Genomic DNA, 9705 nt, shown 5'->3' on the forward strand with positions numbered 1-9705 from the left:
TTGATTTCCAGAGTGGTTGTACAAGTTTACATTCCCACCAGCAGTGGAGGAGGGTTCCCCTTTCTCCACAACCTCTCCAGCATGTGTTGTCACTTGAGTTTTTGATCTTGGCTATTCTGATGAGTGTAAGGTGAAATCTCAGGGTTGTTTTGATTTGCATTTCTCTAATGGCTAATGAGGTTGAGCATTTCTTTAAGTGCTTCTCTGCCATTCGGTATTCCTCTACAGAGAATTCTCTGTTTAGCTCTGTTCCCCATTTTTTAATTGGATTACTTGGTTTGCTGCTTTTCAGCTTCTTTAGTTCTTTATATATACTGGATATGAGTCCTCTGTCAGATAAAGGGTTGGTGAAGATTCTTTCCCAATCTGTAGGCAGTCGTTTTGTTTTGATGACGGTGTCCTTTGCTTTGCAGAAGCTTTTCAGTTTCATGAGGTCCCATTTATTGATTATTGCTCTTAGAGCCTGTGCTGTTGGTGTTCTGTTCAGGAAGTTTTCTCCTCTACCAATGAGTTCTAGGGTATTCCCCACTTTTTTTTCAAGCCGATTTAATGTGTCTGGTTTTATGTTGAGGTCTTTGATCCACTTGGACTTCAGTTTTGTGCAGGGTGATAAGTATGGATCTATTTTCATTTTTCTACATGTAGACCTCCAGTTGGACCAGCACCATTTGTTGAAGATGCTATCTTTTTTCCATTGTATGGTTTTGGCATCTTTGTCAAAGATCAGGTGTCCTTAAGTGTGTGGGTTTATTTCTAGGTCCTCTGTTCGGTTCCATTGATCCACCATTCTGTTTCTATGCCAGTACCATGCAGTTTTTAAAACTGTTGCTCTATAGTACAACTTAAGATCAGGGATGGAGATACCTCCGGAAGATCTTTAATTGTAGAGGATTGTTTTAGCAATTCTGGGTTTCTTGTTATTCCATATGACGTTGAGAATTTTTCTTTCCAGGTCTGTAAAGAATTGTGTTGGTAATTTGATGGGAATTGCATTGAATCTGTAGATTGCTTTTGGTAACATGGCCATTTTTACTATGTTAAACCTGCCAAGCCATGAGTATGCGAGATCTTTCCATCTTCTCATATCTTCTTTTAATTATTTCTTCAGAGATTTGAAATTTTTTTCATACAAGTCTTTGACTTCCTTGGTTAGGGTTACTCTAAGGTACCTGATGTCATTTGTGGCTATTGTGAAGGGTGTTGTTTCCCTAATTTCTTTCTCAGCCCTTTTGTCTTTTGTATACATGAGGGCTACTGATTTTTTGAGTTAATTTTGTATCTGGCCACTTTGCTGAAGGTGTTTATCAGCTGTAGGTGTTCCCTGGTAGAGTTTTGGGGGTCACTCATGTATACAATCATATCATCTGCAAATAGTGATAATTTGACTTCTTCCTTTCCAATTTGTATCCCCTTGATCTCCTTCAACTGTCTTATTGCTCTAGCAAGGACTTCCAGAATTATGTTGAAGAGATATGGAGAGAGTGGGCAGCCTTGTCTTGTCCCTGATTTCAGTGGGATTGCTTTAAGTTTCTCTCCGTTCAGTTTGATGTTGGCTATAGGTTTGCTGTATATTGCCTTTACTATGTTTAGATATGTGCCTTGTATCCCTGATCTCTCCAATACTTTAAACATGAATGGATGTTGGATTTTGTCAAATGCTTTTTCAGCATCTAGAGAGATTATCATGTGGTTTTTTTCTTTCACTTTGCTAATATGGTGGATCACATTGATGGATTTCTGTATATTGAACCACCCCTGCATACCTGGAATGAAGCCTACTTGGTCATGGTGGATGATATCTTTGATGTGTTCTTGGATTCGGTTTGCGAGTATTTTGTTGAGTATTTTTGCATCAATGTTCATAAGGGAGATTGGCCTGAAGTTCTCTTTTTTGGTTGGGTCTTTGTGAGGTTTAGGTACCAAGGTGACTGTGGCTTCATAGAATGAGTTTGGTAATGTTGCTTCTGTTTCGATTTTGTGGGATAGTTTAAAGAGAACTGGAGTTAGCTCTTTTTTGAATGTCTGGTAGAATTCTGCATTGAAACCATCAGGTCCTGGGCTTTTTTTGGATGGGAGACTTTCGATGACTGCTTCTATTTCCTTGGGGGATATAGGAGTATTTAATTGATTTACCTGGTCCTGATTTAGCTTTGGTAAGTGGAATCGATCAAGAAAATTGTCCATTTCATTTAAATTTTCAAATTTTGTTCCGTATAGACTTTTGAAGTAAGTCCTAATGATTGCTTGGATTTCCTCAGTGTCTGTAGTTATGTCCCCCTTTTCATTTCTGATTTTGTTGATTTGGATGGTGTCTCACTGCCTTTTAGTTAGCTTGGCTAAGGGTTGGTCTCTCTTGTTGATTTTCTCAAAGAACCAGCTCTTGGTTTCATTGATTCTTTGAATTGTTTTATTTGTTTCTAATTGATTGATTTCATCCCTGAGTTTTATTATTTCCAGCCATCTGCTCCTTCTTGGTGTGTCTGCTTCTTCTTTTTCTAGGGTTTTTAAGTGAGCCATTAAGTTGCTTGAATGCGCTGTCTCAAATTTCTTCTTGAAGGCACTTAGTGCTATGAACTTTCCTCTTAGCACTGCCTTCATTGTGTCCCACAAGTTTGGGTATGTTGTGTCTTCATTTTCATTGAGTTCTAGGAAGATTTTAATTTCTTTATTTATTTCTTCCCTGACCCAGCTGTCTTTTAGTAGCAAGTTGTTCAGTTTCCATGTATGTGTAGGCTTTTTGCTATTTCTGTTGTTACTGAGGTCCAGCTTTATTCCATGGTGATCAGACAGGATACAAGGGATTATTTCAATCTTCTTGTATCTGTTGAGGCTTGCTTTGTGACCAACTATGTGGTCTATTTTGGAGAAGGTTCCATGAGGTGCTGAGAAGAAGGTAAATTCTTTTGTGTTTGGGTGTAAGGTTCTGTAAATGTCTGTTAGGTCCATTTGATTCATGACCTCTGTTAGAGATATTGTTTCTTTGTTTAATTTCTGTTTTGTTGACCTGTCCTTTGTTGAAAATGGGGTGTTGAAGTCTCCCACTATTAGTGTGTGGGGATCTATGTGTGGTTTAAGTTTTATCAATGTTTCTTTCACAAATGTGGGTGCCCTTGTATTTGGGGCATAGATGTTCAGGATTGTGATGTCTTTTTGGTGAAATTTTCCCTTGATGAGTATGAAGTGTCCTTCCCCATCTCTTTTGATTAATTTTGGTTGAAAGTTTATTTTATCAGATATTAGAATGGCTACTCCTGCTTGCTTCTTTCATCTATTGCTTGAAAAGCCATCTTCCATCCCTTTACCCTCAGGTAATGTCTATCTTTGTGACTTAGGTGTGTTTCTTGTATACAATAGATTGCTGGGTTTTGTTTACGCATCCATTCTGTTAGTCTGTGTCTTTTTATTGGAGAATTAAGTCCATTGATATTGAGAGAGATTAATGACCAGTGGCTGTTAGATCCTTTGAATTTGATGTTGGCTGTGGTCATACGGTTGTATGCTTGGTTGCTTTTTGTTTTACTGTAGTGGGGTTATTTATTTCCTGTGTTTTCTTGGATGTAGCTAGTTTTCTTGGGTTGTATTTTCCCTTCCAGTGTCTTCTGTAATGCTGGATTTGTTTGTAGGTATTGTTGAAATTTGTTTTTGTCATTGAATATCTTGTTTTCTCCGTCTATGAGGACTGAGAGTTTTGCAGGGTATAGTAGCCTGGGCTGACATCTGTGTTCTCTTAGGGTCTGCATGATATCCCTCCAGGCCCTTCTGGCTTTCATAGTCTCTGTTGAAAAGTCAGGTGTAATTCTAATGGGTTTGCCATTATATGTTACTTGGCCTTTTTCTCTTGCAGCTTTTAGTATTTTTTCTTTGTTCTGTATACTTACGGTTTTGATTATTATGTGGTGGGAGGATTTTCTTTTCTGGTCTAATTTATTGGGTGTTCTGTCAGCCTCTTGTATTCTTATTGGCCTCTCCTTTAGCTTGGGGAAATTTTCTTCAATGATTTTGTTGAAAATATTTTCTGGGCCTTGGTGCAGGGAATCTTCTTTTTCCTCTATTCCTATTATTCTTAGGTTTTTTCTTTTTATGTTGTCTTGAATTTCTTGGACGGTCTGTGTCGGGAATTTTTTAGATTTAACATTTTCTTTGACAGATACATCTATTTCTTCCATTGTATCTTCCACACCTGAGATTCTTTCTTCCATTTCTTGTAGCCTATTGGTTATGCTAACCTCTGTAGTTCCTGCTTTCTTCCCTAAGTTCTTTCTCTCCACAATTTCTTCCATTTTTTTTCTTAATTTTTCCAATTCGATCTTCAGGTCTTGAGCTATTTTGTTAGTTTCCTTCCCCTGTGTGACTGTATTTTCATGTTTTTCCATCAATTCCTTCAGCTGTTTGTTTGAACAATCCACTGTTTCTTTTATTTCATTCAGTGATTTAAGCATTTCCTCTTTAAAGGCCACAAACTGTTTGGCTGCAGCTTCTTCTATTTCTTTTCGTATTTTATTTGTTGAAAATATTTTCTGGGCCTTGGTGCAGGGAATCTTCTTTTTCCTCTATTCCTATTATTCTTAGGTTTTTTCTTTTTATGTTGTCTTGAATTTCTTGGACGGTCTGTGTCGGGAATTTTTTAGATTTAACATTTTCTTTGACAGATACATCTATTTCTTCCATTGTATCTTCCACACCTGAGATTCTTTCTTCCATTTCTTGTAGCCTATTGGTTATGCTAACCTTTGTAGTTCCTGCTTTCAGGATTATTTGAAGAAAAAGATGCAGTTAGTTCAGTAGGAAAATTGGATACCCAGTTGGATACCCCAGCCCCCATTGGTATCCTGTTTGCGGACTATCCACTGTCAAGATTCATTACAGGAACCATCACAGACTCACCAGAAAGATACAGACTCACAAAGAACCTTGATGGAGATAATTTTTAAACTCTTGTCACATGAACAAGTTGATCTTGAAGTAAAGATTGCTATGGGTTCCATATTTATAATTACAGTATATTAAGAAAAGACTTCCGTTTCAAAAATGTGCTGTATATATAATGACAATATACAATAGTAAATTACATGAAATTTCAACATAATAACATACCAAGAATGGAAGGCTAATGGGATCATGGGCCAAGTTTTTCATGTCTCCATGTGACCATTAAAGTATTTTTTCCAAAGTCATAGAGTTATGGTTCTGGCTTCCTTTCTGTCACTGTGATAAGATACTCTGACCAAAAGCAACTTGGGGAAAAAAGTCTTTTTGGACTTTCAGATCATAGCCCCTCATTGAAGGAAGTCAGGATTGAGTTTAAGCAAGAACTTGAAGTAAAAATCATGAAGGAATGCTGCTTCCTTTCTCACTCTTAGGCTCACTCAGACTCATGCTCACCTGCTTTCTTATACCAATACCACCTGACCAGAAAATGACACTGCATCAATTATCAGTTAAGGCAATCCCTCACAGACTTGCCCACAGACCAACCTGATAAAGACAATTATTCCATTGAGGCTTTTTTCAGGTAATTCTATGTTGTATCAAGTTGATAATTAATGCTAACTGGGACAGTTAGTTAAGCACAGACAGAAGATCGAAGAAGTATGGAACACCATTTCAAACTGCCCTACATAGAAACCAAAAGAGAAACATTTAAACTTTCCCCTTGTAGAGTTACAGCTGATAGGCCAAGTCCAGGGCTTTTGTGAACTGTTTCAGCATTACTCAGCTGCTATGCCCCCAGAATAGTCTTGTGTTAAAGCTTGATCCCCAGGTGGTGGCAGTATTCTAGGAAGTTCTAGAAACTTTAGAAGATGAGACTGAGCTGAGAGAACTGAGTCATTATGTGTGGCCTCTTAAGGGTATCTTTTTTCCCCCCTTAGTGGCCTTTCCTATCTATGATGAGATAACAGTCCTCTGTCATAGAATCCTGCTGGCAGGATATGCTGCCCTATCAAAGTGACTGTAGATGGAAACCTCAGAAACCGTGAGAAAAAAGTAAATAGTATATGCAGAAAAGCTAACATTTGGCTTTTTTTTTAATACATTAGGAATAACTTAACTAAAAAGATTAGCAGTCAAGAACTTGGTTTAATAGTTTAGTGGCAGTGAGACAAATTATTAATAGCTTGTTATTACTGTAGTTTCCTGAAACTCTGTGACAATGAGACATTAAAGAGAGAGGGGAGGGCAAAGTTAAGGAAGTAGGAGTCATGGGAGAATTCCAAAGAAATGAAGAGAAGAATCGAGGCAAGCAGCCAGCCTGGGGCTGCAAGAAATACATAACGTCTGAAGACTCAGAGTCCCTTTTTTGTGCATAAAATGTCATTTCTTGCCATTAATTTCCTGCTGTAGAGCAGGTTAAAAGGAGAATCACGTTCACCCTGTTATGCCTACAGGAACCCAAGATGAAGTGACTTTAGTGTCATAGTACAGAATCTAGAACCTCGAATGAAAAGGAATTACTATAATGTACACACTAAAACAGACAGATTCCCAGATCTGCAGGATTCTGTAGGTCTGACCCAACCATTTTATTTCACATATGGCAAATTAGATATCACGTATTTTGCCAAAGATACAGAGGTCTTTCTGCTAAAGCCAGAGTATGAACATTTTGCTTGCTCTAGTCCACAGTGCTTCTTAGCACAGAGTACGTACAGATTTACATTTGTTGGTATTAAATAGCCCAACATTGTAGTTATATCTATTTTGATGAAATACAATTTTACTCCTATCTTCCTTTATCCTCTAACAGCCCTCTACGGCACCCAAAGGCAGTTTACTGTCAAGACAGTATGCTGATTATTCCTAATGTCATTACCTCAATGAGACACAAGACACAATATCAATTTTTAAAATGCTCTTTCTCTCTCTCTCTCTCTCTCTCTCTCTGTGTGTGTGTGTGTGTGTGTGTGTGTGTGTGTGTGTGTGTGTAGTACATGTGTGGGACCATATGGGCCCAAGTATGTATAGGCTCTAGCTCACTCTACCTTATTTCCTTGAGATGAGGTCTTTCAATAAACCTAGACCTAGGCTGGTGCCCAGAAAGCTCCAACAATCCTCCTTTCTCTACGCCCACCATAATATTGGGGTTACAGGGTTCTGTGTGGCATAGCCAGATTTTTTATGTGGGTTTTGTGGATCTGAACTAAGGTCCTTATGCTTGCATAGAAAGCGCCCTATCTCTACAGTGCCAAGACTGTTAATTTTAATTTGTACTAATAATTGAGAATGTATATATTTATCACGGACAATTTTTAAATAGTGATTAGCAAAGAAGATGAGAATTATTCTTTTAGAAAAATTATACTTTTAGAGGCCAGCAATAATCCACAAATGCTTTGTGGTCTTCATGCAATTCTTTTTTTTTTCTCTTGTTAGTATGATACGCTTTTCAGAACTTCATACATGTACACAATGTAGTTTAACATATTCACCCACTCCTGACTTCTCCCCAGTTCTTCCCAGATTCACCTTCGTGCCTCCTCCCCCTCAACTTTATGCCCTCTTCTTTTCTTAATAACCCACCCAGCCCACTTTGTGGTGCACCTGTACTCACAGATCCAGGGTCCTCTCCTGGAGCACCGCTGGCCTACGAGGGACCACCTCTTAAAGAAAACTTGTTCTGTCTCTCTTAGATGCTATTAACCATCAATAATCCCTCAGCTAGAGAGGCCATCCCCAGTCCATGCTAGAATATTACCTGGCTTGATCTTGTGTGGCTCTCATTGACACATTCAACTCTAGTACTTTGCTACTTTTCAATCTAATTTTTTTTAACTCCAGTTATATATCATTTGTAATCTTACTACTTGGAAAAAATGTCTTTTTGCAAGCAAGGAAACATTTTCATTATATGATAGTAGAATGTAGTCTGGAAAATGGCATCTAGCAGCTCTTCTCTTTCAGTTTTGGTATGAATTACACCTCTCCGTATCATCTACTTATGGAAATTACACCTCTCAGACATTAATTTCCCTTCCACTTCTCCCTTTTGGTTCCTTCTAGATGTTTTCCACCTCTGCTCTCCCTCTTAACTTTTTGCTACAACTCTCTATGGAGAATTAGATCTTTTTTCTTTCCATGGACTTTAAAGTTGGGAAGCAGCCATCCTGCCAAAAGCAATCTACAGATTCAATGCAATTCCCATGAAAATACCAACTCAATTCTTTACAGACCTTGAAAAAAAAAAGATTATCAGCTTCATATGGAGAAACAACAAACCCAGAATCTCCAAAACAATCCTGTTCAACAACAGATCATCTGAAGGTATCTCCATCCCCGATCTCAAGCTGTACTACAGAGCAATAGCAATAAAAATTTCATGGTATTGGCATAAAAACAAAAAGGAGGATCAATGGAACCAAATAGAAGACCCAGAAATAAACCCACACACCTATGAATACTCGATTTTTGACAAAGAAGCCAAAACCATTCAATGGAAAAAAGACAGCATCTTCAACAAATGGTGCTGGTCCAATTCAATGGAAAAAAGACAGCATCTTCAACAAATGGTGCTGGTCCAACTGGATGTCTACATGCAGGAAAATGAAAATAGATCCATATTTATCACCCTGCACAAAACTAAAATCCAAGTGGATCAAAGACCTCAACATAAAACCAGATACTCTAAATCTGTTAGAAGAAAAAGTGGGGAACAGCCTAGAACTCATTAGCACAGGAGACAACTTCCTGATCAGAACTCCAACAGCACAGGCTCTAAGAGCAACAATCAATAAATGGGACCTCATGAAACTGAAAAGCTTCTATAAAGCAAAGGATACCATCATCAAAACAAAATGACTGCCTACAGATTGGGAAAAAATCTTCACCAACCCTCTGTCTGACAGAGGGCTAATATCCAGTATATACAAAGAACTAAAGAAGCTGAAAAGCAGCAAACCAAGTAATCCAATTAAAAAATGGGGAACAGAGCTAAACAGAGAAGTCTCTGTAGAGGAATATCGAATGGCAGAGAAGCACTTAAAGAAATGCTCAACCTCATTAGCCATCAGGGAAATGCAAATCAAAACAACCCTGAGATTTCACCTTACACCCATCAGAATGGCTAAGATCAAAAACTCAAGTGACAACACATGCTGGAGAGGTTATGAAGAAAGGAAAACATTTCTCCACTGCTGGTGGGAATGTAAACTGGTACAACCACTTTGGAAGTCTATCTGGCGCTTTCTCAGACAATTAGGAATAGTGCTTCCTCAAGACCCAGCTATACCACTCCTAGGTATATACCCAAAATTTGCTCAAGTACACAACAGAGATATTTGCTCAACCATGTTTGTAGCAGCTTTATTTGTAATAGCCAGAACCTGGAAACAACCCAGACGCCCATCAACAGAGGAGTGGATACAGAAATTGTGGTATTTTTACACAATGGAATACTACTCAGCAATCAAAAAGGAGGAAATCATGAAATTTGCAGGCAAATGGTGGGATCTAGAAAAGATCATTCTGAGTGAAATATCCCAGAAGGAGAAAGACAAACACGGTATATACTCACTTATATAGACCTATAAGATATGATAAACATAATGAAATCTATACACCTAAAAATGATAATCAAGAAAGCGGACACAGGGTAAGATGATCAATCCTCATTTAGAAAGACAAATGGGATATGCATTGAACGTATGACAGGAGTCTACCACAGAAGGCATCTGAAAGACTTTACCTAGCAGTGTTTCAAAGCAGACACTA

This window comes from Meriones unguiculatus, chromosome 3 (assembly GCF_030254825.1).
Source record: "Meriones unguiculatus strain TT.TT164.6M chromosome 3, Bangor_MerUng_6.1, whole genome shotgun sequence".
Lineage (NCBI taxonomy): Eukaryota > Metazoa > Chordata > Mammalia > Rodentia > Muridae > Meriones > Meriones unguiculatus.